Below are 27,344 nucleotides of genomic sequence, written 5' to 3'. Positions count from 1 at the left end.
AACAGGGGCTCCTGTGGGGATTCCTGGCTTCAAATCCTGGCTCACTGCCTAATTTAGGAAGGCAAGTTCCCAAGAGGCTAATAAGGCTGTGACCATGGGGTGGACGTACAAGGAGTGGTCTTCAGCTCCTCTGATGGTTCGACAGCTCCTCTCCATCCCTGAGAGCGCCCTGGAAACCTCAGCCCATTGTACAAATGTAAGGTATCATTTTCATGTCATTACACTGTGTCCCTGCTACTCCCGGCGATAAGCCAAACCTTTTTATTGCTGAGATATAAAAAAATGCCAGGGGAAAAATAGAAAGGTATTTATTTATATTATTGTAAGCTTTTAAAAATGATTTCCCCTGAATAGGCTATTTTCTTCTTTTCTGTCTGGCTATTACCATGTTTATCTTCTGGTTGGAAAATATATGTTTGCCATTTGTCTGAAGAACAGGGCAACCCTCGCCAACTCATCACACAGCCCTACTCTTACCAACCCTCACAACTCCTCAGGAAAACAATTGCCTGATTAAACAAGCACATCCAAGATCTAGTATCCTCAGGATGTGCAGGGAACTCTCAGCCCAGACTGCACCTCTTACCAAATGTAATAAGCATCACCTGACACAAAGGGCAAAGAGCGAGAGGAAATAGCAGTTTTCAAAGGAGAATCACCTCCTTCGTGACCAGCAGCTTTTGTTAATGCTATTTTCCAAGCAATTATGTGAACTAATTTCTGGAAGATGATTTGACTCTTTCAGCCTGATGATTCAGTAAAATGAAAACCAGAGAGAGAGACACAGAGAGAAAGAGGGAATCATCAGGTGATTGTTCTCCTGACCAGAACTCAACCTACGTAATCTATGGGCTCCACTGAAGCAGTTATTGTGGATAAAGTCCCCACTGATCATTTATTTTAAAATATTCATGGTCAAATTAGCAAAACTGCAGTCCAGAGCTTCTGCAAGTCCTGTGACCCAGATTTCAGTATGAGAAGCAGAGCTGAGTTAAATCCTATCTGCTACAGAAAAAACATCCACAGCCTTGACACACTGTGACTGGAGAGATTAAGTCACCCATCATCTCAAACTCAGTTTGCTCATCTGTAAAACGGGAAAAAATAGAAATTGCCTTATATGGTTTTCATAATATATAATGATATATATTATATATTTTATATATTTATTATATAAATTAAATAATACATAAAATATGTTTATGTTATATATTATATACACATATACATGTACACACATGCATATTTTTATATATGCACACACATATATGTATATATATAAGCATATATAGAAAGATACCAATATAAACTTCTTAAACTCCTCTTAATTCATTCCCTAGCCATAGTATGATCGCCTGGGCTTATAAGACTTGATCTTATCACTGTCCCTGGTTGCAGTGTTTGTGGATTTTAGGAGTTTTGTCAGTTAGCTTTTAAGACCCTCACAATGGCCAAAACCCTTCCAGGTATTTTGTCCAACCTTAATTATGTCCAACTCTTACTCCTATGAAAGGCGGGGACAGCACTTCTCATTGCACAGCTGAGTCTCTACTGCACTAGGGTCAGAAGTCTGGGGACTGGACCAAGGTCCACACAACTCCAGAGCTGCTGAGCTGCCACTCACACTTCAAGCAAAGCCCATATTCTTTCTGTCTGTTACACTTCTCCATAATCATGAACACTAGACAAGAAGATCCCTGTGGATCCATCCAAGGACAAGGTTTAAACCACCCAGACCTCAAAGATAGGTAGCATGGCCCTCAGACTCTCTTGTTCCAATATACTTTGCTTCACCCAGGCACTGGAGAGGAACTAAACTGACAGCAGCCAGGGTCAGGCAGGTGAGGTCAAGTCCTCACCCAAGACTGCACCACACTCAAACCAACACTGGTATGAACATCACAAAGCCTATCCAGTGACCTTGGCCAGGTGAGAAACCCTACCACAGACACCCAGAACAGAGTCCTGGGTGTTAGTTATTAGTGCCAGAGCCAAAATTCCATGCTGCCAGTTCTCTGTACTGACCATCCACTTCCTCGAGTCCCTCCAATCTAACGTCACCAAATTCTGCCTCAAAGGAATTGTTTTGACATTCATTTTGTTCAGAACCACTCACAGTCCTTAACTGATTCTCTCTCTCTTGTCTCAGCTTTTCTGATCCTGTTATATGCTTGTCTAGCTTTCTCTTTCCCAGGTCTCTAAGTTCTAGGACAGTGATCTCTACAATTACTCCCAGCCCTTCTGATCTCCTTACTTTTCCCCCCACATGTACTTCTTGGAAGAATTGTCCTTCATAACCACCCAAATTTCCTCTTTGGTCTACCAAATTTCTTTGTTTTTTTCTTTAAAGATTTTATTTATTTATTTGACAGAGAGAGACAGCCAGAGAGAGAGGGAACACAAGCAGGGGGAATAGGAGAGAAAGAAGCAGGCTCCCAGCAGAAGAGCCCAATGCGGGGCTCGATCCCATAATGCTGGGATCACGCCCTGAGCCGAAGGCAGACGCTTAAGGACTGAGCCACCCAGGCGCCCCATGGTCTACCAAATTTCTGCTTCAATACTTTCACAATCCTGAAAGCTCATGCCCACATATCCCAACTATCTCATGACGTCAAACTCAACATTTCAAAGCCAAACCTTCCACAGTCCTCCCAAAACATTTGCTTTCTCAATACCCCCATTTGTTAACAAGAACAAATTTCTTTCAGCTTCAGAATTTTTAATTTTCCCTGTCTTTTGCCCCTCATAATCAGCTATATGTTTAATCAATTTTTTTTTGACATTTTCTTCTTCATTCTCTCTCTTCCTTCTGGAACTCTAAATATAATGATACTACCATTTTAATGTGTCTTCCCTGTCCTTCCTTCCATATATTTAAATTCTGAGCTGCCCTGAGTGATTTTTGAAAGCTCTGCCTTCCAGCTCACTCATTCTCTTTTCAGCTGTATCTAATCTATCTACTCAACTTTTGATGTTTTTACTTTTGGCTGTTTTATTTCATGTCATTCATATATAAATACATATATATATATATCTATATGTATATATATATATATTTCACATATATATATTTCATGTCATATATATATATATATATATATATATATATATATATATAATCTCATTACCCTTAATATCTGCAAAGCCAATTATGTTCATTGTCCCTCCTTACTGATTCCTTTTTCTATTTATTAAGTTCACTAAACTTACAGTCTGATTATTCCAAAACTAAAGCCTCCCTGGGTCTGACCCTGCCACTAGAGATTCTTGCTGACTCTCACTCATGGCAGCTTATTAGGAGTGACAGAGTTGTGTCTTTAAACTAAAGCTGTCTCCAGACACTGCCAAGTAACCACTGAAAGGTAAGATGGCTTCTGGTTGAAAAACTACTATGTGAGACAAATGTGTACACACTTTGAAAATCCCCTGGAAATGCTTCTACTCCGTCAAGCCCTCCGAAAAGCCCCACATTTGCTTCTCCGTTACTATGTAACTAACTTGTAATATCATATTCTAATCTAAGGTCAAATTGTGCAAATTAGCACAGTGAAGATTATCATCCTATTATTCCACATTTAAGAAATCCACTTCAGAACCATTTTACTTTTCATCTCACCTGGTTTAGCATAGGGTATAGGTAGGAGCTCCAAAATATTTCTGTTATGTGACCAAAGGGAAAATTTCAATTCAGTGCTTTTAAAAATTTTGGTCAAAATGATCAGTGCATGTCCATTAACTGAGATGACTCAGCAAGGGGGTGTAGGAGTATGAAAAAAATCAAATTCGTTCTTTGCTTTGATCAATCTATTAAGTATCTATATCATACAGTCAGACTTAAACACCCAATTTTTAATAATTTCATTGCTAATTCTAAAAGTGTAAATTAGTAATACTATATTCGAGCTACCTAAAAAAGTTCATGTGTTATTTGGCTGGCTTTTAAACTTGAATCAAATTTTAAATAGCCTTCAAAAGTGTTAGGAACACTTTTTTCTTGCAAAGAAGACAAACTGGCTAATGAAAATCAGTGGCTTTAGTCACTCAGCAGTAATTAATCAAGAGGTATTTTGAATAAAAATCATTAAATGGCTTATCACACAAGACATGATTAAGACATAATGATTGTCAGTAAGCATAAATGTGAATAAATGGTCTAAAAATGTCCGTGACATTCAGTTAAATTCTAGGAACAACCCTTAGATACATTTCCCATCTGTATCTATATTTATACTGGCAATATAAATTTGACTTTGGAAAATCCAAAAATTACGCTGATATTTAAATAGAGAATTATGCTTATTTATGTGTTTTAAGTTAAATCAGACTTTTCAAAGCATATCTGATCACACTTCTCTTTCAACTTTTGTTATAGAGAAAATGAGTCCTTAACACTAGACTTGAAGTATTTGTGTTAGTCACAAACATTTCCAATGGTTTTCATTTTTTCAGAAAGTTATGTCCTCAGTGCTGAGTTCCCAAATGTTAGCAGGTGTTTGAGGCATTTGATTTGGAGGAGCTTACATTTAGTACATGTCCATCGTGGCTTATTCCTTATCCATATAATGCCCAACCTCCTAATGATCATTTCCACGTATCCGTGTTTGGTGTCTCAGACAAAACAAATCTGTTTGACTGCTTTTTTCTCTCTTTGACCTGATGTTCCAGCATCATGCTCACACAGCAAAGGAAAAGGATGACATTGTGGGAGAGGAAAGACAAACGAGGATTGTCTACGATGAAACATGTCATGATTATATTAGAACAAAAGGTCAGGAGACATCCAAAATTACACACAATTCTACCACCAACTAAAGAATTTAAGCTGGAATTTACTTTTTTGCATCCTGCGGCCATTTCATTCGCAGATCTCTCTTTTCCTGGGTCACTACCACGCTCTGATAAATTACCTGCAAAGGGTGGCGGCCTCTCTAGATTTGAGCCTCTGTCTCTCTGTGACTGTATTTGAACTGAGTTCTTGAATACCATCAGATAGCCCAGAGCTGACTGGGTCTATCCAGGCTGCGCTTCCCAAAGTTGAGATTCATGAGGATCTCTAGACCTGTGCACGATTCCCATGGATTACCACCTCAGGGGAGAGTGAGTGTATGAGAAGCAACACTGAGGTGTTCTGTGAGCCCATCCCTGTTAGCCTTGTTTCACTTATAATATCTGCAGTAAAGGAAGACACAGGAATCCCTTAGCTTGGTGGAGGTGCCTGCATTTTTGCCCATTTCCATTTCCTATGCCTCATCTGCCTGCTTCAGTCAGACTTGATGTGGGCTCATGATCATTCCTCCCCCTCCAAATTTTTGGGGAATTTCACAGATCCTACTGCAGGAGCTCAAGAAAAGGCAAGTCAATTGTATTGCTTGTCTATCTTGAAAACTGTGTCTCATATCTAGAACTTGGATTCTGCCGTGTTCATTGGTTAAACCAAATCATAAATCCCAATGTCCTAGCTCATCCCTTTGGTCTCAGACATTATCTTAAATACCAGACTCTATTCTAGTTCTATTATTTGCCTTCCATTTTCTCCACGGGCTGCTGTCCAGTCTGAACCAGGCAAGAATTGAGGACCATGATCTGTCCCTAATCCCATCCCACCCCAACTGTGTTTCCTGCCAGCCAAGACTTTTCTCTCTCCCTATGTCTAGGAGACCTGGGTTTATATCCTAGCTCTACCACTTGCTAGGGTATGTGGCGGTCGACTTAACTTCTTGAATGCAGACTCCTCGTATATGGAATATTAATAACCATTCTGACAACATGGTTTTATTTCTAAAATCATATATGAAATAACATATTTGAAATGCCTAGTTCAAGACCTAGTACATAACTGGAGTTGAATAAATGGAATTTTTATATTCCTGGCTAAATATACCTACATTAATAGGAGAGCACTTTCTAAAGGACCAATATATACTCTTAATCAAGGTTTCTCAAACTTTAATGCGTGAAAGGACTTTCAACCACCATCCCCAGGTCCTTTTGATGTGTGTGGCCATTGTGTGGGATCAGGAGGTCTGAGAGGGGCAATTTCCTGCCTCAACAAGGAATGAGAGGGCCTAAAAAGGCAGTGATGATCACAGATATGGGCAATGGCTTTTACATGTTCACCCTTTCTGTAGTTCCTCAAATCAACACCCTCCTCCCCACCCCTACTCTTCCACTGTGCTATGCTTATGCTCTAAACACTGAACACCTGAAACTGGTACTTCCCATTTCCTGCTGCATTACCCACATTTCTGGGACCCCACTCCTTGCCCCACCCCAGAGCAGAATCCTGCCTCATGGGCAACTCCTGGTCCCTCCAGGCCCCCTCGCCTCACAGAAGCAGGTTCCCAGCACATAAGCCTCATGCACATTTGGGCCACATTAACTGAATCCTTGGTGATGTGACCATAGATAGCTCCGTGAGTGCAAATTAGAGAAAACAGCTCAGGCGTATGTTTCCAGTATTTTATACAACTTCCAGGACAAATAAGTGGAGCCCTTGCCTGTTTGCTCTATGCCACAAAAATCAATCTGTCTTATTTATGTGGGTTCCATTTATAGCTTCCTCTTTTCTCTCATTGGGTTTGAATGCCTATTTAAACCTATTATTGAGCTCTTTACCCATTCCTATGATGTCCTGTCCCTCTGTCAGATGCCAGCTCTGGGCACTCATCGGCCAACATCATCCTGTCCAGAGTCAACCAATCTACATTCTCATCACAGCTCCAGTCCTTTTTGTTTTTGTGACCTTGAACAAATTCTTCACCCGCTCAAAAAGTGTGTGTTCTCATGTATAAATAGAAATACTGTATCATCGACTTGTCATAAGGATTAAATAGAAATGTAAAGTAGTCACGGGGGCTTGGAATATAGTAAGTGCTTAATGAAAGCTCTTTCCTCCTTCCTCTCCACTGGGTAAAAATCATACCATACACTGCTTTTATTCCCCACCTTTTAGAAGTTCCATGTCCTCTCAGATTATAAAGGAAAGACATCTTTCCAATTAAAGAGAGGGCCAGAGTGCCTTGAAAAATGTAAGTCAATTTGTCTGAGCTCGTCTGTTCATGGGCACATTGGCAGGAAGAATACCGGCCTCAGAGGGACTGTTGGAAAAATCCAGCATGATTAACCTCTTGCAAAGAGCCTAACCAAGCATCAGGTCAGGTAGGTGCTCAATACATGTTAACTCCATCCCTGATACCCTGAAACCAGAGCTCTAACTCTGTCTACCATTCCCGCCATGATGCCCATGCTTCAGAATTACTCCCCTTCCCAAACAAGAAAATTAAGTTTTCCTTCGAGTGCAGCAGCTGAAGGAGGTATTAGAAGAAAAGCAATCTGGTGAAACAGATGTATAGCATGTTACCAGTCAAGTTCTTTTAACCTCCCATGGGTATAAGCTCTGTGAGAGAGGAATTTGTTTGCCCAAAGAAAGCCACCACTGCAGACACCACCAGGCATGAGAGCGAGGATTATCTTAGCAGTTCCCTCCAAGGGTTCTCCTTCCCCAGCTCCTTATTCCCCTTACAACGCCTGCTCCAGGTACATAATTCTGCTCTGCTCTGGGCAAGTCCTCTTGACCAAACTTTGTTCTAGTTTCCCTGGTTCTGATAAACAAAAGCTGCTCTCAATTTCTGCTTTCCTGGGCAGCTGCTCAATAAACAAAACAAAACAAATTAAAAAAAAAAAAAGCTAGTAAGGTCAATTCCTTGCCTGAGGGTCAACAGAAAGCAGGGTGGGGTGCTACTTCTCAGTAAGGCTGAAGTTTGAAAACACAATACCCAGCTCTCCCATTAGTACTCTTCTGACTCACCAAATACTTTTTATAGTTTACGAGCAAACACTCAGTTGACCCACAAAGTATGTGGTTCAGGCAAACATGAGTGCCTGCTCAACTGTGTAAGGAAAAGAACAGACAGGTGAACAGCTGATAAATATTCGTAGTTTGTTTACATGCAGAAAAAGTAAGGCTATAGAGCAGGTAGAGGGAAAACAGAGTAAAGTGGACCTTCCTGCAGTTTGGCTCAAATTGACTTTACCTTGAAAGAGAATGCTAGAGTTCCTTTAAAGATTTCACATATAAATGGATAGATAGATGACAGACGGATAGACAGACAGATTGGGGATATACACAGAGACAGCAACAGAGAGATATACAGAGACAGAGAGAGAGATCTGCAGACTTCAGTCCAAACCACTTTGTTCTTCCTGATGTTGTTTACCTTACCTGAAATGCCCTCCCTCTTCACTCCCACATGCTCAACAGAGCCTAGCTATCATTCACATCCTGGGGGGAGAAGTAGTGGAGATGAACACTGTGCCAACTTGGAAATCAGATGACGTTTCAGCACCTCTTCTCAATCTCATAATTTCACTAATTAAATCCTGCCTCTCTGTGCTCTATGTTAAGTAAGATGCCATCATTGCAAGCTCTCCATGAGCTGGCCCACACCACCACAGCCTTCCTTCCATGCCACCCCCCCACCTCAAGACTATTCTTCCACCAGGGCAGCGATCACTTTGCTATCACATCTGCCACCCTTACCTGCACAGTGGTAGAGCCCACAAAGGTATCACTGGATAGCCTCGAGGGTGGTAAAAGGAACGCAGTTCGGAAGTCATGGCAAGCTAAGTTTGCACAATGGCTTCTTTGTTCACAAGCTGAGTGCCCTTGGACACATTATTTAATCTCTCGGAGTCTCAGCTCCTTTAGATGTAAAATGTGGACAAAAATAATAACCCCACTTTTGCGGGGATGCTATGAGACTTGAATGACATCATTTATTTGAACACGGGGCTTAAAAGCATCCAAAACTGTGAAGGCTCTGAAATTTTACCTACCAGCAAGCAAACAGGTATACCTGCCACAGGTTCAAGGAGGCTGGCATAAGATAGGAAACTGCTGGGTCAGAGGCGAAGGACTCCATTACTCACCAGCAACAGCAGCAGCCAGAGTGACATTGATTGAGCCCATTCCCCATGCCCCAACTTCCACCAGATGATGCAAAGGCCTGAGGATACCGGTATACACAGTGAGCTGCATTACAGGAGGGGAAACCATAGCTTAGGGAACCTGAATCTTTTATAATGGGCAGAATCCTGCCTGATCTTTGCCCTGGAGGGAGACATGATGTTTCTAACAGTAGAGGGTAAGCTAACCTGCTTTCTGACCCAGAACAAGATGCTATTTCTGTCTTCCAAGCTGTTCTCTACATAAACATCCTTGCAAAGACAGCCTGGAATACAAGAGCATCCTGTGCCTGACTCGCAGGACATGCAGAAATACAACTGACCCCTCCAGAGTTGTTTCCCAATGAGACATACCTTGATAAATCTCCACTCACGTCCCTTTTGTTGCTCTTGCTATTTCTCCTGCCTGGGATTTTCCTCTTCTCCCCTCCAAAGATCCAAAGGTTTTGCTTCATTCAAAGCACAAGTTAAATAACCCCTTCCATGAAGAGCTTTTTCCAAACACCCCAGCATTATAAACTCCTACTCAGATCCCTTCCTCCATTTGTGGTCTGTTTCATAAAAACAAACCATTCTTTAATTTTCTAATTGCTTCAATAAAATTCAATACTCATCCCACATATTTTTTTCTTAACTCCAAGTTAAGGAATATACTGTAGGGGGTTGTGGTGGATGCTGGTGGGGCCCCACCTGTAGCCCCCCGAGCCTTCTGGGTACCAATCAGCCTGACCCCTCACTTCCTGAGGGGCTTCCCTCTAGTGCACCTGCAGGCCTGAAGTACTAGAGAATTAAGTTCCACCCCTCAACAACCCATCACCAAAGAGAGATGCAAGGTGGTGTATAAATACCCCAACTCCCTTGCTCTTCGGGGGTGGGGTGCATGTCTTACACTGCTTCCTGGAATTCCTATGGGGCATTAAGCTCCAGTTACCCTCAGTGCAACCTGGCTTAATGACATACCATTTTGTGGATGCCCTCCCCTGTCTTGCTTCTTCATGCCCTTCTGGTGTTTTCCAAGAGGACCAACTCCCCATTAATCTACATGCACTAAATCTTCATCTCAGGGTCCTTTTCCAAGGGAACACAAACCAAAAGGGCATTGATAAATGACTGTTCTTGAAATCACACCTTGAAATTATTAAATACTCACTGACATAAAGTTTTCAGTCAAAAACCACTGTCACATTTATTATGAAACATCGACTCCAATAATATCATAAATATTTTTAAAATCATCCTTATGTTTCTAAAGAATAAAATAATCATATTGCAATTATGCTATCAGTAGAACGAAGTTTGGAACCAAATGAATCTATATGTGAAAGTAGCAAAAATATCAGTAGTCAAGGAGATGCATTTGGCCCCAGAGTATGTCTGAAATGCTTCCAAGTGTCTGGCAATGACTTAGAGATGCCCTTCCAGCAGCCCTCTGTGGAATGTGACGTGACTGAAGACACTTCAAAAATACTCTTCAGGACAGTCAAGTGCTACAGGGAAGGTTGACAAGGTCAATTGGCTCTTCTCCAGGGACTTCTCTTGCTTCCTGTTTATCTTCACACACACCCTGGGCTGCTTTTGATGACATCAAATTCAGACTGAGAAAATGTCCCCCATCCCCTACCATTATGGCATGAAGTGCTAACTTATTTTTCTGATGGTCAAAATGTATGGGTTGCTGGCTTCTTACAATTAACAGGGTCAGGTTAAGTGGTATGTCAATGTCCCCCCAGTAGGGTATGAGAGGAGTTACAGTCCTTTGGGCATTTATGATAGAGCCACTCTACTGAGAGCATAAGAGCAGCCCCAGAATGAAAAACAGCATTAAATATTTGAGAGGCAGGAGGATGACACAACAAAAGTATCTACCATTACTCTGAGCACGGAGCTCTTTCCATCCCCAACACACCTAGGCTGGCACCGGTTCAAAAGGCTGCTTCCACCACCTAATGCAAAACGGAATTAATTTCAGAATAGGGCACGGAACATAACTCATGAATCCTTCCCTCACAGCTCCCCTGGGACCTGACAGGAGCTCATGCCACTGGACCACATAATCTGTTGCAGAACAGCTGTGGAAGGGGACCTTGACAAAGAACCCAGTTATTTTACCCTGTTGACTTATGCAGCAGACTAAAGACACTCTGATTGTAATTCGTTCCAAAGGAAAATCTAAAGTAACAGGAAAGGGAAAGTCTTCCTTGCCAAGACCCTAGAGATCAAGTAACTAGTGTCAGGTAATTCAGAAAGACATAGAAAGCAGCAGGAAAATAAACCAGCACCTACTACTCCAGTACTGTTACAGTATAAGGAAGTTACATTTAAGAATAGGTCAATTAAAGCATGACTCCATGAATCAGAGTCCAAAATCCTTCCCACTGTGGGTACTGCTCCAGACAGAGATCCACCCTGAGCACCACAAAAAGACCAGAGATAGTGAGGAGTGGAACCACGTAGGACACGTGAGAGCTACAAAGAAAGAGACCACGCTGGATATTAGGCTTGTTGGAGAAAATTATCAGTGCATTTAACAGAATGTGGGTGTACTCTGCAAATAGTTACTATTTTAAGGAATTTGAAAGGTAAAGGGTAATTAAGTCTCAGTGTGAGTCTCACATCTGAACTCAACTAAGGAGGAAAAAAGTCTCCCACAACCTCAGAGCAGGAGTATCTCAGAGTGGGTTACATGCCCCAACTGCAGAGAAAATGTTCCCTGGTGCCAGCCCCACCCCCACTGGTGCAAGCATCTCAGTCCGAGTTTGGAAGCCCTCATTTCCAGCCTTGAGTCTCCTGGGACCGCCTTGCCCTGGCCCTTCCATCTCACAAATGCGAGTGTGCGGAGGGGGTGATGGATGGAAGGAGCTGTTGCCCAGGCAAAACCACCCTTCCATGGATCCAGCTTCCTGGATGCTTTTCGCTGGACTCCCCTCTGCCCACGGGGACATGTACAGCTTCCGTCACAGGTTTAGGGCAGCCGAAATCATGCCTTTGGCCAAACCATCCCTGCACGTCCCCCTGCACTCTGAAACTGTCACCAATGAGCTGCCCTCGGACTTGGTGGTGCAAGAGAGTTCCTAGCCAGACCCATCATTGTTCTACCCCTGTGCATCTCTGTGGTCTCTATGCTGCCTGTTCCCTAAAGCCATTCACTCTTCCCTCTGCAAGAGACAGTGAGACTACCCTTCCAGCCTCTCGTGCAGTCGCATGCCGCTAAGACAAAAGAACAGTCATACAAAAGAAGGGTCAGTGTGGATAGAGAAAAGTGGGTAGTGGTTCGATGACTGCTAGCATCTACCTGATTCCCCAGCGCACTTTCAACTTCCACACCTCTTCTGAAGTACGTCCAGCTACAGAGTCTCATGTTCCGACCGACAGCTCTGGAAGATAAGAAAAGGAAGAAAGCTGGTACCCCATTTAGAGACAGGAAAGCAGGGGCAGTGAAATCACCAACGGACCCAGATTTACGAAACTGTAGAGGCAAGGCTGCAGGCAGAAGTCAACCCTGACAACAGATTTTTTTTTACGTTCACTATGTTGTATTCAGTTTCTGCTAAAAACTGCTCGTTATTGGTCACCTTTATTAAATTAGTTCTTAAATTGTAATAATGTGGGACACTGCATTTTATTTTATTCTACCTGTAATTACATAGAATGGTACAAATGAAAAGAAGGCCTACACTCCCCAAAATATGTACCTAAGAGCTTTTGGGGAACATAATTTTAATCATTTTAGGCAGAGCTTATGTTTACACGTAATCCTTTATAAAAGAGCATACGTGTGATTCAGGTCCCGGCCCACAGTGTCATTTTATCTGCCAAAGCCCCTCGTGTCGTCACTGAGGAACATCACGATCACACGTTGATTGAATTTCCCCTCCCACTCAGTCTCCTGTCACATATTCTCAAACCAGTGAGCCCCTCTTGAGGCTCTGCGCTGGCAAGGACATGAAGCCAACAGAGCCCTCCCTTAGTGCTCCTGGCGGGGATGTAAAATGGTGCGGCTGCTGTGGGAACCAGTCTGGCAGCCCCTCAAACAGTCAAACGTGGTGTTACCGTGCAACCCAACAATGCCACTCCTAAGTATGTCCCCAGGAGAAGTGAAAACATGTTCACACAAGAGCCTGAACACAAACGCTCGTGGCTGCATTATGCACTGTAGCCAGAAACTGGAATCAACCCACGCGGCTATCAAGTAATGAATGGAGGAACAAAATGTGGTCTCTGCATACAACAGAATGCTACTGGTTCCCAAAAAGGAAGGACACACTGACATGCTACAACACGGACGTACCTTGAAAACAGAATGCTAAGTGAAGGCAGCCAGACAAAGGATCACACGTTATAGGATTCTGTGGATATGAAATCTCCAGAACGGGCAAAGCCACAGAGAGAGAAAATAGTGGTTTCCAGGGGCCTGGAAGAGTGGGGACATGGGGGGTGATGGCTAAAGGGTATGGGGTTCCTCTTAGGGATGATAAAATTGTTCTAAAATTCGATGATGGTGATGGCTGTTCACCCCTATAAATAATGAACGTCACATGCTTAAAGTAATACAAGGCACATGATTAGCATTATAAAGTTATTAAAATAATAATGTTATCACAATATAATAATACTTCAATAATTATTACTCTTACAATTATTATTGTAGTTACTATTATGAATAATAATCCCACAGCCTCCACACACGGTTTCCTTCGGTGTAGATCAACAAAGTAGGGCCCACAGACCAAATATGACGAAGGGTGAACAGGATTTATTCTCCTGATTCATGTGCACAGTTAGATTTTTTAAAAAACTATGCTGTTTAGGGAGTAAGATTCGCCTCACAACATTATTTGTGGGTCTTCGGTAATGATAACTTCGACTACTTTGAAAATGAAATCGATGTGACACAGAGCTGCCCACACCCCAAATGCCAATGCACCTAATCACCGAGAAGCCCCATGTCAGCACCTCCTTCCAAAATGGGTTTTAATCCGTCACATACCTTCTACCATGGTAGAACATTCTTAATCTACTAAAATAATATGGTATTTGACGCCTGTATTTTTAAAGTGGATTGGGATTTTTTTTAATACCAAAAAGGAAAGAAAAGGCAGTGTGGGAGGCAAGAGAGGGCAGGACATAGGAAGGGAGAGACAGAGAAAGACAGAGAGATCAAACCTATGGAGAAAGAATTCGCACGGGGCCCATTTCTTTCACACATCCATTAATTCCCCTCATGCATGGGGCTCCCACCACCTTCAAAGTGAGCTTTCCTGTGCTGGGTGGAAGAGATCAGCTTTAAGACAACTGCATGTAAACTTTCCAAAAGAAAAGAAAAACAGGCAGAGAAGAACATAAGCCTTTTTGCCTTTCCCAAGGAATCAAACAATGACTCAAAAACAGCACATCAAAATCAAAGATGACAGCAGCTTCAAAGCTTCGCCAGAAGATCAAAGGCAGAGCAAGGGGAAAGAAGACACAATCTGAGACGGTGCGGAGAAGGGTCCTCGCAGCCAGTATGAAGCCATAATAACCATTCTCTCCAAGAAGCTAACTTCGCCTTTTAAAATCAGCTCTAGGGCTCTCATGAGGAGCTCTGTGGAAAGCTCTTTAACAGAAATAAAAATGAGACATTTTAGCAAAAATACTGAAATCCAGTTCTACTGGCAGAAAGCTTCCAGGACATCACCTGGCCCTATCTCCCTAAAAGGACCATCTTGCCGGACCTCACGTATTTTAAACTGAACTTTAGTAGAGTGACCCAGAGTCCAGTAATTGTTTCAGTTAGATCACACAGGAATTGTTTTCAACTCGATATATTTACCCTCGTGGCATTTCAAACTCTGACTTTCCTACAACCTCCCCCAGGTGCTGGAAAGAAGCACGAATGCTAGTGAAATGTTTGTTAAGTTCTTAGAATCAGGTGACTATCTCTGTATAATGGTCAGAAACCACCTCTCCCTCACTCTGTGGCCATTATAAAATACTTCTCTCTTTAACACCTGCTTTCCAGAATCGTGTGCCGTAGAACACGGGAGTGTGTCAGTGGAGTGGACTCCACATAATTAGTTGGCCGTAACCGAGCTGTAATGCCTAGTGATGGATAAAGGTCATTGGGTCTCTTGCACAGGAACATCTCAAGAGCAATGCTGTGTTGTTCCCAATAATTGTGCAAAGCATTGCCTGTAGGACTATCTCCTTTTTCACTTTGGAAACATCACTTCCAAATGATGATTGGAGCACTGTTTGAGGGAATATTTCCTCTAACGCAGTCTCCTTCCCAGAATATGCTCCAGGTTCCTCATTTCTGAGGGAGCAGATCAATAGCAGCTGAGAATTTACTATAGTCCCTGGCACATATTAGGTGTCCAGGAAAAAGCTGTTTGACAACGATTTTTAGAAAACTTGCTGACACTGTTCTCTCAGAGAGAAAACGCAAGACACACATACTTCTAATCTCACCATGTCCTCACCACCATCTTTCCTGTATCTAAATAGATGTTTCCCATTGCCTTAGGGACAATCACGTGTTCCTGAAAATAGCTCCTGAAACTGCCACTCGAATGGCAGTTTCTACCTATACAGAAACCTTCGTTACTAAAATCCTGACCCAGGGTATGTAAGCCCAGAACAACAGACACACACACACACACAAACACACACATTCTCAATGCAAAAAATACGTAAATCCAAAGCAACCTTATGAAGTGTTTGCACTGGTTGTGATGTATTGAATCTTGCTGAATCATACCAAGCCTTCTACCTGTACCTGAATACCAGCTACGTGTGTCTTTTGCCTTATTCAAAAAGGTTATACGGACCATCTGCAAATCTGTAAATGAGCAAATAAGGGTATATATATACTTCACCAAGCATTTCCTACTTTATTTATTTTGTATTCTTAAACTCAGGCTATTTCTATAAAGTGCATCCAACTTCGCCCAACCTAAGAATTAACTTCTCAGCTATGTTTTCCCTAAATGTTTTATTCTCATATTTGTTCCTCTGAAACAGGTTAAAGAGTTTAAAAAAAATAAAAATAAAACAACTGGGTGATTTTTAATGCAACCAGCTTCACAAAAACAGATGGTGTATGACCTGGCTAATTAGATAACACAAAGAGAATCTCATTCCCTAAATAAAACTGTCTTTTGAGTAAACCTTCCACATATCACTTAAACCAGCCATAAAAATGAGTCTGCCGGGAAGGGTTTTTCCCACTAATGTCATCAATCATGTCATTTCCCTTCTTTCTGTCATCCCCCTTCTGCCCTCATGTCCTTTCTCCCTGTGTTTATCTACCTTCAGAAATATAAGACAGAAGACGCAGAGAAGAGAGGCAATTATTCTTACCTAAGCACAGGAACATCTGAACACTGAAAACTTTTCCAAATGTGTATTTTTCACTGCCAAGCAAGTCCATGGGATATATTTGTGCTAAATATTGTAGTCTTCCGTAGCTAAGAGAACGGACTCTGAGTACCCATACCGACATATCAAATTAGAGAATCTTGGGGTGCCTGCGTAGCTCAGTCGGTTAATTATCTGTGTGCCTTCCTCTCAGGTCATGAGCCCAGAGTCCTGGGACTGAGTCCTGCATCAGGCCCCCGGCTCAGTGGGGAACCTGCTTCTCCCTCTCCCTCTGCCTGCTGCTCCCCCTGCTTGTGTGCACTCTGTCAAATAAATTTTTTAAAAACCATTAAAAAAAAAAACCAACAACAAATTAGAGACTCTTTCTATACTTTGATCCATGCTCCCCTCAACCCCAATCACCCACAAAGCACACCTAGAAGAGAAGTACCAATTGGGCCCATTAGGACATCGTCTCTGAAATAATAGCAGGTGGATCCCCTAGACCAACTCTTTAGTTCACTTCATCTCTGCATGAAAATCATACCAAAAAGGCTGCCCGAGATCCTCAGTCTCCCCACCGATGTGGGCACGGCCAGGGCAGCGTCTTTTCCCAGATTTTCCTGTGGACAATTAATGGATTACGGCACCAAATGCCACCCCCCAAAATACACCCACACACGTACACAAGCATAGTTCATTTTCTGAAACAGGGTCTAAGCCGACAATGAGAGGAAGAATCATTTCCAGTAGCCGATCTGCAGACGACAGTGCTTAGTTCTTTCCTTCCCTGCCTCTCTGGGCTGCCCAGAAATAACAAGTGGGTCTACTTCAGGGCCACAGGTCCCTTAAACCCTCCACCTTTAATCACACAAAGAGAAACACCGAAAAATCCAGCTCCAGTACAGATTTAATTAAATTCCTAGCACAGGGCTCTGGGTTGGGTGTTTTGTTTGTTTGTTTGTTTGTTTTTTCTGTTGTTTTTCTCCATTTCAATCTGGAGAAAAGGATTGCTCCATTGCTCAACACTGATGAGTCCTGACTCCAACTTCTGTTCTCTCTTCAGGTTGACAGTGCATGGAAGGCATAAACCTTGAGCCCTTCATCCATTCCTCTCTGGCCTCCAGGACAGGGCTGAGCGCAGACTTTGTGCTCCATGCTGGTTTCGTTCTGTGAGTGTGGTGTTTGCTGATCAGCTGAAGGCCCCCACGTGCCTCACCTGTGCCCTTTCTTTCACACTCACTGGCACCAACACTGAGATCACTGCCTGCTCTAGCAATTCCTACCTCTTCTGTGTTCAGGGTTTAACTCTACTAGATTGTAACAACAGACTGCGATGCCTGCCTGTGGATCAGGTTTGATCTCATTTTGTTTAGGCTCTGTGACGGACTGTGTTCATTAAATTCATGCACGGTCACATAGTTAATAATGTCCCCGTCAGATCTGGGGAAGAAGCTGCCACAGCAGTGGCATAATTACTGAATATCCCAAATCTGTGAAAAAAGTAGACAGAACAACCAGACAGCAAAACCATGAACGCGTGCACCAAATTCACATCCAACTCCAATGGCACCATATATCCTTGCACCCCATACTACAAGGCTTGAGAATCAGTGTCTCTGTGGGAAGAAGCAAGGAAAACATCAGGGATTCTAGCAGACTCACAAACAGAAGAACCCCAAACAGCCAGTAGATTTTCACTAGCAAGCACAGTGCGCCAATTTGAGAAAAGCAGCTGGAATTGAGAAGAGTTTTGTAGCTCGAGAGCAAAGGAGTGCAAGATATCCCTACAAGTCCAAAGGGTTTGGGGCACTGTGGCTCACACATACTCTTGAAACTGTCCCCTGAAGGATTCCCTTCAGGCCAGGGCCCCCACACCGGGCATGGAATCCAAATTCAGCAGGACAGGGCAAGAAAGAGAGCGGCCAATGAACTCATAATTTTCTTTAATTGACATGAAAATGACAGAACAGGGAGATCTATGAAGTTACAAAGCTATTCTGAACAAAGCTACTTCTAAAAGTTGAGGGAAACTAATTTCATGTGAAAATGAATAATAAAAAACGATCACAGTTAAATTTAATTTAAATTTATTATAAGAAAAGAGAGAATATGGAGAAGAATAACATTCCCACAGACAAGAAAAGCATGAAAGAAAATACCTCCCTATAAATCACTTTAAAACTACAATTTGCTATTTCAAACAGAGCTAGAAGACACTAATAAAAATGACACATAACATGAAAGTACAACATAAATCAGAAACAAAAACTTTCAGAAACAGATGACAGAACTCAAGACAACTACAAATAAGAAAAAAATTTTTCAGAAGAAAAAACACAAGAAAATAAATAGATAATGACTTGTGAGAAATGAAAGATAAAAACGAAATTTTCAACTCACAAAATTTGAAGAGATAAAAGGATCTGACAGAGTGTGACAAATATTTAAATAGCAAAGAAGATCCAACATGTTGACAATAGGAATCCCTGAAGAAGAAAACCAAAACAAGGCAACAAATACTAAAAACCATAATTCGAGGAAATTTTTCACAATAAAGATTTGAAATGACATTCTGAAACAGCAAGTAACATCATTGAAAATACTGACTCTGAACAACCAACTGAAGATATTGTCCTATAAAACTGCTGTATTTTAAAGAAAAAGAATCCTATAGGTTTATAGGAAAAAAAATAAACTGACATACAATGGAAATAAAATTAGATCATTATCAGACTTGATGGCAAGGCTTTATTCCAATAAAAAATGAAATGATATAGGGGCGCCTGGGTGGCACAGCGGTTAAGCGTCTGCCTTCGGCTCAGGGCATGATCCCGGCGTTATGGGATCGAGCCCCACATCAGGCTCTTATGCTATGAGCCTGCTTCTTCCTCTCCCACTCCCCCTGCTTGTGTTCCCTCTCTCGCTGGCTGTCTCTATCTCTGTCGAATAAATAAATAAAATAAAATCTTTAAAAAAAAAAATGAAATAACATAATTAAGATACTCAAGGAAGGTAAACATGACCCAAGATCTTTACATTCACCAAACCTGACATCAAGGGAGAGAGAGGAGAGAGTTGCTAACCTGGGACACGAAATATACAAGACGACTTCAAAGATCTTACAATAGCCAATATCGAGAAAGCCATTGATGACTGTGAAGAATGTCAAGATGAGGCAGGAGTCAACACGGAGAGGCTCTCACTGGCCACAGATGAGACAACATGAACCACAATAAGGATGAAAATTGCAAAGGATGGAAACCTATCAGTTTGAAAGCAGGAGTTCACAATTAAATTTTTAAAAAAGAATTGATCACTTTCTAGTATTTTAAGAAAACAATGCATGACCTTGAAAACTGACACAGTTGAAGAATCAAGCATTTATCCTGCCCTTCCAATATGAATTATACCATTGGGCAACCAGAGGATAGATGAGAGCAGGCATTCTTTATAATGTTACTATAAATAATAAATGAAAACAAAATGACAGAATTAGAACATCACCATTCTGCAATCTCCAATGAATTAACAGAGTCGGCAAGTTAATAGCTGTTTCCATCACAAAACAAACAAACAAACAAACAAAAACCCACCAAAGTTAGATATTATTGTGGCTCTGGACAGAATTCAATAGCACATATAGTCTTGCCAAACAGACTGAAGGTGGGTCTGACGAAGTGTCTATATCCAGCCACAGGAAACACAGAGAATGGACCATGAGTAAGCTATTGGCAACGTCCAGACTTTGGGAAACGCAACAGGTCCAACAATCCAGGTTCCCTGGCAGATAAAGTATAAGGAACAATGGGAAAAAGGAATGGAGGAGAAAATTATAGATACAAGCAATTTAAAAGACATCAATCAAATTATAAAAGTACACAAAACCTCATGTCTAGGGATGCATATCTGGGGGACAGAACTATACAGAAATAGAAGGAATTACTGTAAAAGTTAGCAAGGTGTGTATTTGGAGGTGGGGGATAGAATGGGTATGACTGGGAAGGGTCACATAATGGAGCTGCTAGTGTCCCTTGATGTTCTGTGACATGTGTTGTATTTAGACGGGTGCTTGCCATATAATCTTATATGCACTTTTTGTGTGGTTTCTGTACATATGTCTCACTTTACAATGGAAAGATTAGTTAAAAAGAAAAATAATAATAATAATAATGGTAACACCCCAAATTATCAAGGAAAAATAGCAATCATACAGAAGTCAGAATCCAAAGGAATACCTGAAGATCTGGAGTAAAGCAAATGGCAAAGAACTTGGAGGTTCTGCCTCCAGAAGCTAGGGGCTTGTGAGCAAGGCTGTCCAGCTTAGTCAGAAATCCCAAATCCTGAGGTAGACATTCTGGGCTAAGAGGGAGCACTCGGTATCAGCATGAGACGTTGTTAGGGAAGGCACCATGATTCAGCTCCCTGAGGACAGAGCCAATGCTACAAATCACCAGCTGAGGGAAGACAAGATGGGGAAAAGAACACAGCAGAAAGTCTGAAATATATGGCTCCACCTCATCCGCTGTCACACCAGTATTTATGGGATAGGGATAGGCTGTAAATAAAAAAGCAATTTTAAAAAGAAAAGAATTCTTCAGAAAATAAGGTATTTTTAAAGAGAACCATGATTGTTTTTCCCTGAAGTACATGTTTGTGAAAACCTTCCTGTAGGGACCCAAGATCAACATCATTTATTACAGACCTGCCCTAAAATATCTAGTATCTTCTTCCCTCTCCTCTTATTGATACAAATGGCATGCCTCAGGTATCACCTCAGGTCCTCTTGGCCTCATCTGTCCCTGAGGCTGTCAGCCATTTACTGGCCTAGCCACCACTGCAGTGACCGGTGGGGGGAGGGGTCGGGGGACAGTCTCAGGATCACTTCCTTTGAGCACGGTTTGCCTTGCCTCATGCTGCACTGGGCATCCTTAATTCCACTTTGCCTTATAAGACAAACATATTCACAGTTTCAAAACCTCTTTGGGGAGACCACTGTTCTGTCCCCATATTCCACTTTCCCTTATCTCTGTGCCCCTAGGATTTCTCTCCTAACAAAGTATTTATCCTAAGTGATTTGCTCAGTCTCCACTTCCTAGAGAATCTGACCTAAGATGCTTGGTACCAACAGTGAGCCCAGGAAGCAGACCGCCAGGACAGTGTGACAGAAATAGGGGCCTGCCCACTGGTCAAACATAAGATAGTGTCTTGGATGGGCGTCACAGCTACTCACACTTCACCTATGGTTCATGGAGAGGAGGCATAGGTGAAGGTGAGGTTCGGAGAGGTGACAACAATGGTGACAAGGATTAAGTGCAGGGCAATTCTCTGGATGGTATTAGAAGCTTTGCAAAAAATATGTTCAGGGTAGCCATCTACCAATTTAGGACACACCTGCAGCAACCACAGGTCAGACTCTACTGAAAATAAGTCCCAGATTTTCATTTTTCAAGTGGCAGACATGCAAAAGACACTGAACATATCGCCTGACTTCTAAGTCAAGAATCAGACCTTTAATGAGAAAAGACTGGGGCTCTGACACAGAGGAGAGGGATATTGACCTGGACCTGACTGAACATCTTAAACCCCCAAATTCCTCCAGCACTCTGGGATTCCAGAAGCTGCCTCGCTCCTTGCTGTCAGAACCTTTTCTGGAGACCTCACAATGGCCATACCTGAAGGACGTGTTTTCCTAGATGTTCTTCTTCGTGATGTTGGTAGGTCACCAAAGTCTCTACAGAGCCTTCAAAGGCTCCCTCCACCAGCCTCCCCATTCAGCCATCTGGAGTCTGGGCAGTCAAGGACGGGCCTCTCCTGGAAAGCACTTCTATGCCCACCTCCTCTTCTCCCCCTCCCGGGGCCCCAGCAAATATTTTCTAGTTTCTTGAAAGAAACATCTCTCCTCAACTCACAAACTTTCCCGAGTATTCTGTCTAGAAAGAGTCCTCTATTTTTGCGAGGACATTTGGATCCTGGAAACCAAAGCCAAGAAGAAACTTTCCAGCTAATTTTCCGCTTTGCACACTGAGGCAATGAACTCACAAGAACCTCGCAACTTAAACAGGAAATAGGATAGGTAAGGGAACAATCAGGAGGGGACATGTAATTTCAAAGATTATGGAAACATCTTTGTAAAAATAAGTGTAAAAAGTGACACAGGGGAGAAAAAAGTGATAGAGGCACACAGGAGTCCAGGAAAAGAGTATAACTCCCTGTCAGAGCTAAATTCTAAATGAAGACATCTAATCTGAAATATTGACTGGATCTCAAATCGGTATTTGTCATCTATTTAAAATAGGATATCATAAAAGCAAAACTGAAAGAGATAGAAAAACTGACTCATACAACTCATCACGACCTTGATTCCTTACTGGTAATTTCTGAAAGGCTTGTTCCAATAACACAGGCCCAAATTCCTCTAATTATTACCAGGCTCCATGGAATGACATGGGCTCAAACATCTTCCAGATGAATTTTTTTGACCATCCTGTTTCAAAAGTAAGTCAGAAGTCACTGCTGGGAGATATTCATAATACTCAAGCAAGGCACATATCTCTGAATGGAAACAAAAACGTGTATATTGGAAAATGATTTTCAGAGGCCCCATTTAAACGCACATTTTTAGCCTGAACATCTAAATCCTCGTCACACAACCATTTTGCATTTACATTCTCATCCGGGAACAACACTATCCTAGGGAGGTATACACAATAGCCTAAAACTGACATGCCGGCGTGAACATCTATCTAACATCAGGCCTACGATGGGAGTGTCCCCAAATCCAAGCTGCAAATATAAATCACAGTTTTGATGCATTAATTTGTTCACAGCCAACAAGCAACCATCCATTAGCTATCAATTTAAAGAGATTTTAGGGCAATCCTGATGCCCTCAACCATCCACTGTGGCCACTAAGAGTTGCAGTAAATTAGTTTATCTTCAGTCCAAAGTCTCATCTCATCCATGAAATAATACATGTTGATCCCTTAGACAATAAAATAAAATAAAATAGAAGTTGGAGGCTTCCCAAAAGCCTTCGTGAATGTGGACTGGAAAGCTCGCCATCTGGAGGATTATTTTTCCATGCTCTCTACCACTTTCATCATCCTGCCTAATAAACAAGCATGGCTGATCAGAGCCAAACGACAGAGCGGGTCCCGCAGGGGGGACCCAAAGCGCTCATCTCCTGAGGATGTGACTGAGATGAGCGAGAAGGCATGCATCCCTTGAGAGGCAAACAACGATGAACTTCACAGCCCTCAGAAAATGGAAAACTGACACACTTCTGACGTAACTATCAGCATACATTCAACTCTTTCTTAAAGAGAGGAAATTAAATTGTGTTTATCGGTCACACTTGACAATTATCTGGAACTACTCCAGAAGCAGCAAATCTCAGCCAAAGCCTCCTGCATTCACCAAATAATAGGAACTTCGGCCAAAAACAAACAAACAAACAAACAAACAGCCACTGTATTTGGGGTGACTGAAACACAGCCATTCTGCCTGCCAAAGTATCTTATCTATTTCATTATAGACGCAGGATTATCTGATATCTTCCTGCAGCGTTTATCTGGAATAAACTAAAGAATGGGTTTAAGTATATTATCTTTAATGCATATGAAGGGAAAATAAATCTGTACACTTTTTTTTTTTAAGGATTTTATTTATTTAGGGCACCTGGGTGGCTCAGATGGTTAAGTTTGTCTTTGGCTTATGTCATGATCTCAGCGTCCTGGGATTGAGTTCCACGTCAGGCTCCCAGGTCACCAGGGAGTCTGCTTCTCCCTCTGCCCCTCCCCCCACTCATGCTCATGCACTCTCTCTCTAATAAATAAGAGGTTTTATTTATTTAGTTGAGAAAGAGAGAGCATGAGAGCAAGCAGGGAGAGGGACAGAGGGAGAGAGACAGAGAGAATCCAAGGAGACTCCACGCTGAGCGCAGAGCCTGATGCAGGATCAACCTTATGACCATGAGATCACGATCTGAGCCAAAATCAAGATTTAGACACTCAACTGACTGAGTCACCCAGTTGCCCCAAAACCTGTTTACCTTAGATATATGATCCAGGTGGATATCCCATTGACATAGATAAAAAGAGATGAGAGAAAGAGAGAGAGAGAGATAAATGTTTCCGAATTTCATTTTAAAATTTCCAAACTTGACTTTTTTTCTTGTTTAATTGAAAATAGTTTATCCGTATATCACATATTTGTCTGAGCACAGGGTGAACTGAGGTTATAGGCACCAATAAATATTAAAGGAACCGAAATTTTCATTCTGCACAAACACAGGCCAGAAATCAATTTTAATAATTTACAATGCAAGGAACAAAGAGCCTTTCCATTTCTATCAGTAGAAATGTTCGTCTATGAGCCCTCTCCCACCTGAGACCCAAAGCTTTCCTGCGTTCTCACATACCTCTACAGACATGTGAGAGGCAGCGTCAGTTGTAAAGTCAAGAAATGCATCTCCACCATTAATGTAGCGGGGTTTGGCCAAGGAAAACCACCAAGCTGGTGAAATACAGAGACAGAGCCTCCATAAGCAACATCATTTGAAAGCAGGGGATACTGTCCAACACAACATTGAGCGGCCACATTAAACAAGTGGATTTTATAAAGATTTCTTGCCATTACTCAAAGGTTTGCAATTCTGAACGCTGCATCTCTGTTTCTTTCGATCTATCCTTCTGACAGCCTTGCTTTCTTTCAGCTTGTGTTGCCCAACCGTGCTGAATTTTTTGCCCTGCCTATCCATCCCCTTTGCATATGCCAAGGGATTTTGGTCTTCTGATGCTTTCTCTTTGCCAACATCCCGTTTGGATTATTGATAGAGAGGCTGGATCTCTGGAAAGCTCTCATCTTTGAAAGAGTTGTCAGGCTGCAGTTTTGCAAACGGCAGAGCACAAACACTTCAATATTTATGCTCCTTCTATCGACACTGAGTAAATTAGACTCTGGAATACCTGCATTATCCAAACCATCTGCTTCACTGCATTTTTTTAAATGAGTAGGTGGGGGAAATTTATGAGCATTTTCTCTTATCTCTTGTTGCTAGGGAAACTACTTTTTTTTGGTAGGGATAATCCTAGAATCTCGAAAGAGCCAGGATGCAACCTTCCTTCCCCTCTTTCTTCAAATGAAATCTGTGTCTCCCCCGGAGAGAGAGCTTTTCCACTGGCTACTCAGTCTCCAAGGATATTATAATATTCCAAGCTAGTCCAAAATATGCAGGGCTGAATTTTCGCTTTGCATTTTCACAGTGAGCCCGTGCCAAATGGAGGGGTCCACAAAGTTTGTCTCAAAAAAAACAAAATGACTGTTTCATAAGGGGTTATTTTGTCATTCAGGCCCATAAAACTGAAGGGGAGCAAAAAGATCCATTCTGCCCCATCCGACTGGAAGTCGTTTTACTGAAAGAACCCCTTGTGTGATGAAGACAAAATAAAAAATAATTATGTTCGGTTCCATGGGGCTTTCTGCCTGGAAACATAAAAGAGAATGTGCAAGCAGAGTGGGAAACTGCCCACAGTTTTCATACCCTCAGGGGTCTTGGAAAACATCACTCCTCAGTGTACACAGCCCACATCCTACCATAGGAGAGAACGAACTAAAAAGAACTTCTGGAACGTGGCATTTGCGGATCACGGGTTTGCTCTTGGAGGTGCAGCCTGAGTCGCCAGTAGCACATTTTGTACTAGGAAGGCAACTGTGCCCAGAACAGAAAATGACTGTGCGCAAACAAGTAATTTGCATTCTGCTTTTGGAGACAATCGGACTCCACCCCCAAATCCACATCATATTTGCATAATTCATTTATGAAATACTGTTTTTCATTCTCTTGAGCCCACAGCTGCTGCTAGGGGAACGGGTGTGGTCCACACCCAGCTTCGAATTCACTCCTGCATAAACCCCAAGGAGAGGGTTTTCGCAGGCAGTTAAGCAAGGAGGCCCAGATACTTAACTGGGGAGACCTAGAAGGACTTTTCGCCTCCCGCTCAGTGTGACGTCCAAGAAAGCACTTCAAAGAAATGGCCAAGAACTCCAATCGGAGATGGCAAAAAAAGTCACCATTGATTTGGGAGTTAGAAACAATTGAGAAAAAAACTTTACCTTGACCCCCTCTCTTCATAGTAAAGCCGGAAAATGAGTGCAAAAGGGACCTGAAAGTTTAGCTTCAATTTTTAATGTTAACTAAGCTGTACATTAACATGATCTCCCCCACAATAAATGCCATCTAACGACCAGTGAGGTCTGAGACCTTTGCACGGGGTGTATGAACTTGCTTGCCTTCATTTATTACCAAAAGCAGTTCGATGAGTGCGTAAAAATGATTACCGTAAATCAGAAGACACAGTTCTGTACATCAGAGCAACTCAATGGGCCAGCTGCAGCCACACGAGCTGGAAGCTTGCTCGAAATGGATATGCACAGGTCCCAACACCACAGACCTAGAGGATCAGAATCAGTGGGAGGGGGTGCCCAGGCATCTGGCTGGTTTCTGTTGTGTTTTGTTTTGATTTAAATTCGAGTGAGTTAACATACGGTGTAACACTGGTTCCCAGTGATTCATCACCCACACATAACACCCAGTGCTCGTTCCATCAAATGCCCTCTTTAATCCCCATCTCCCAGTTACCCCAGGCCCCTCCACTCTCCTCCCCTCTAGCAACCCTCAGTTTGTTCTCCATATTTAAGAGTCTCTTATGGTTTATCTCCCTCTTTGTTTTTATCTTATTTTTCTTTCGCTTCCCCTATTTTCATGTTTTGTTTCTTAAATTCCACATGTGAGTGAAATCATATAATATTTGCCTTTCTCTGACTTATTTCACTTAGCATGATATACTCTCGTTCCAACTATGTCTTTGCAAATGGCAATATTTCATTCTTTCTGATGGCTAAGGAATATTCCATTGTCTATATACACCACATCTTCTTTATCCATTCATCTGTCAATGGAAATCCGGGCTCTTTCCATAGTTTGGCTACTACTGATAGTGCCCAGGCATCTGTCTTCTCCCCAGATAAGGCTGATACCCATG

The 27,344-nt window shown here is 42.1% G+C and overlaps 1 long non-coding RNA gene across 1 annotated transcript in view; it reads right to left on the bottom strand.

The window, feature by feature from the left end:
• LOC113240754 (uncharacterized) overlaps window positions 1-27,344 on the bottom strand; it is a 500,727-nt gene that overhangs the window by 330,674 nt on the left and 142,709 nt on the right. Inside the window, exon 5 of the long non-coding RNA XR_003311279.4 lies at window positions 12,257-12,338. This is a non-coding gene — a long non-coding RNA (uncharacterized LOC113240754). The remainder of the gene's footprint in view (window positions 1-12,256; window positions 12,339-27,344) is intronic.

Source organism: Ursus arctos, chromosome Y (genome assembly GCF_023065955.2).
Source record: "Ursus arctos isolate Adak ecotype North America chromosome Y, UrsArc2.0, whole genome shotgun sequence".
Taxonomy (NCBI): domain Eukaryota; kingdom Metazoa; phylum Chordata; class Mammalia; order Carnivora; family Ursidae; genus Ursus; species Ursus arctos.
The sequence above is the reverse complement of the archived record's forward strand: the minus strand, read 5'-3'. Positions and strand labels throughout refer to the sequence as shown.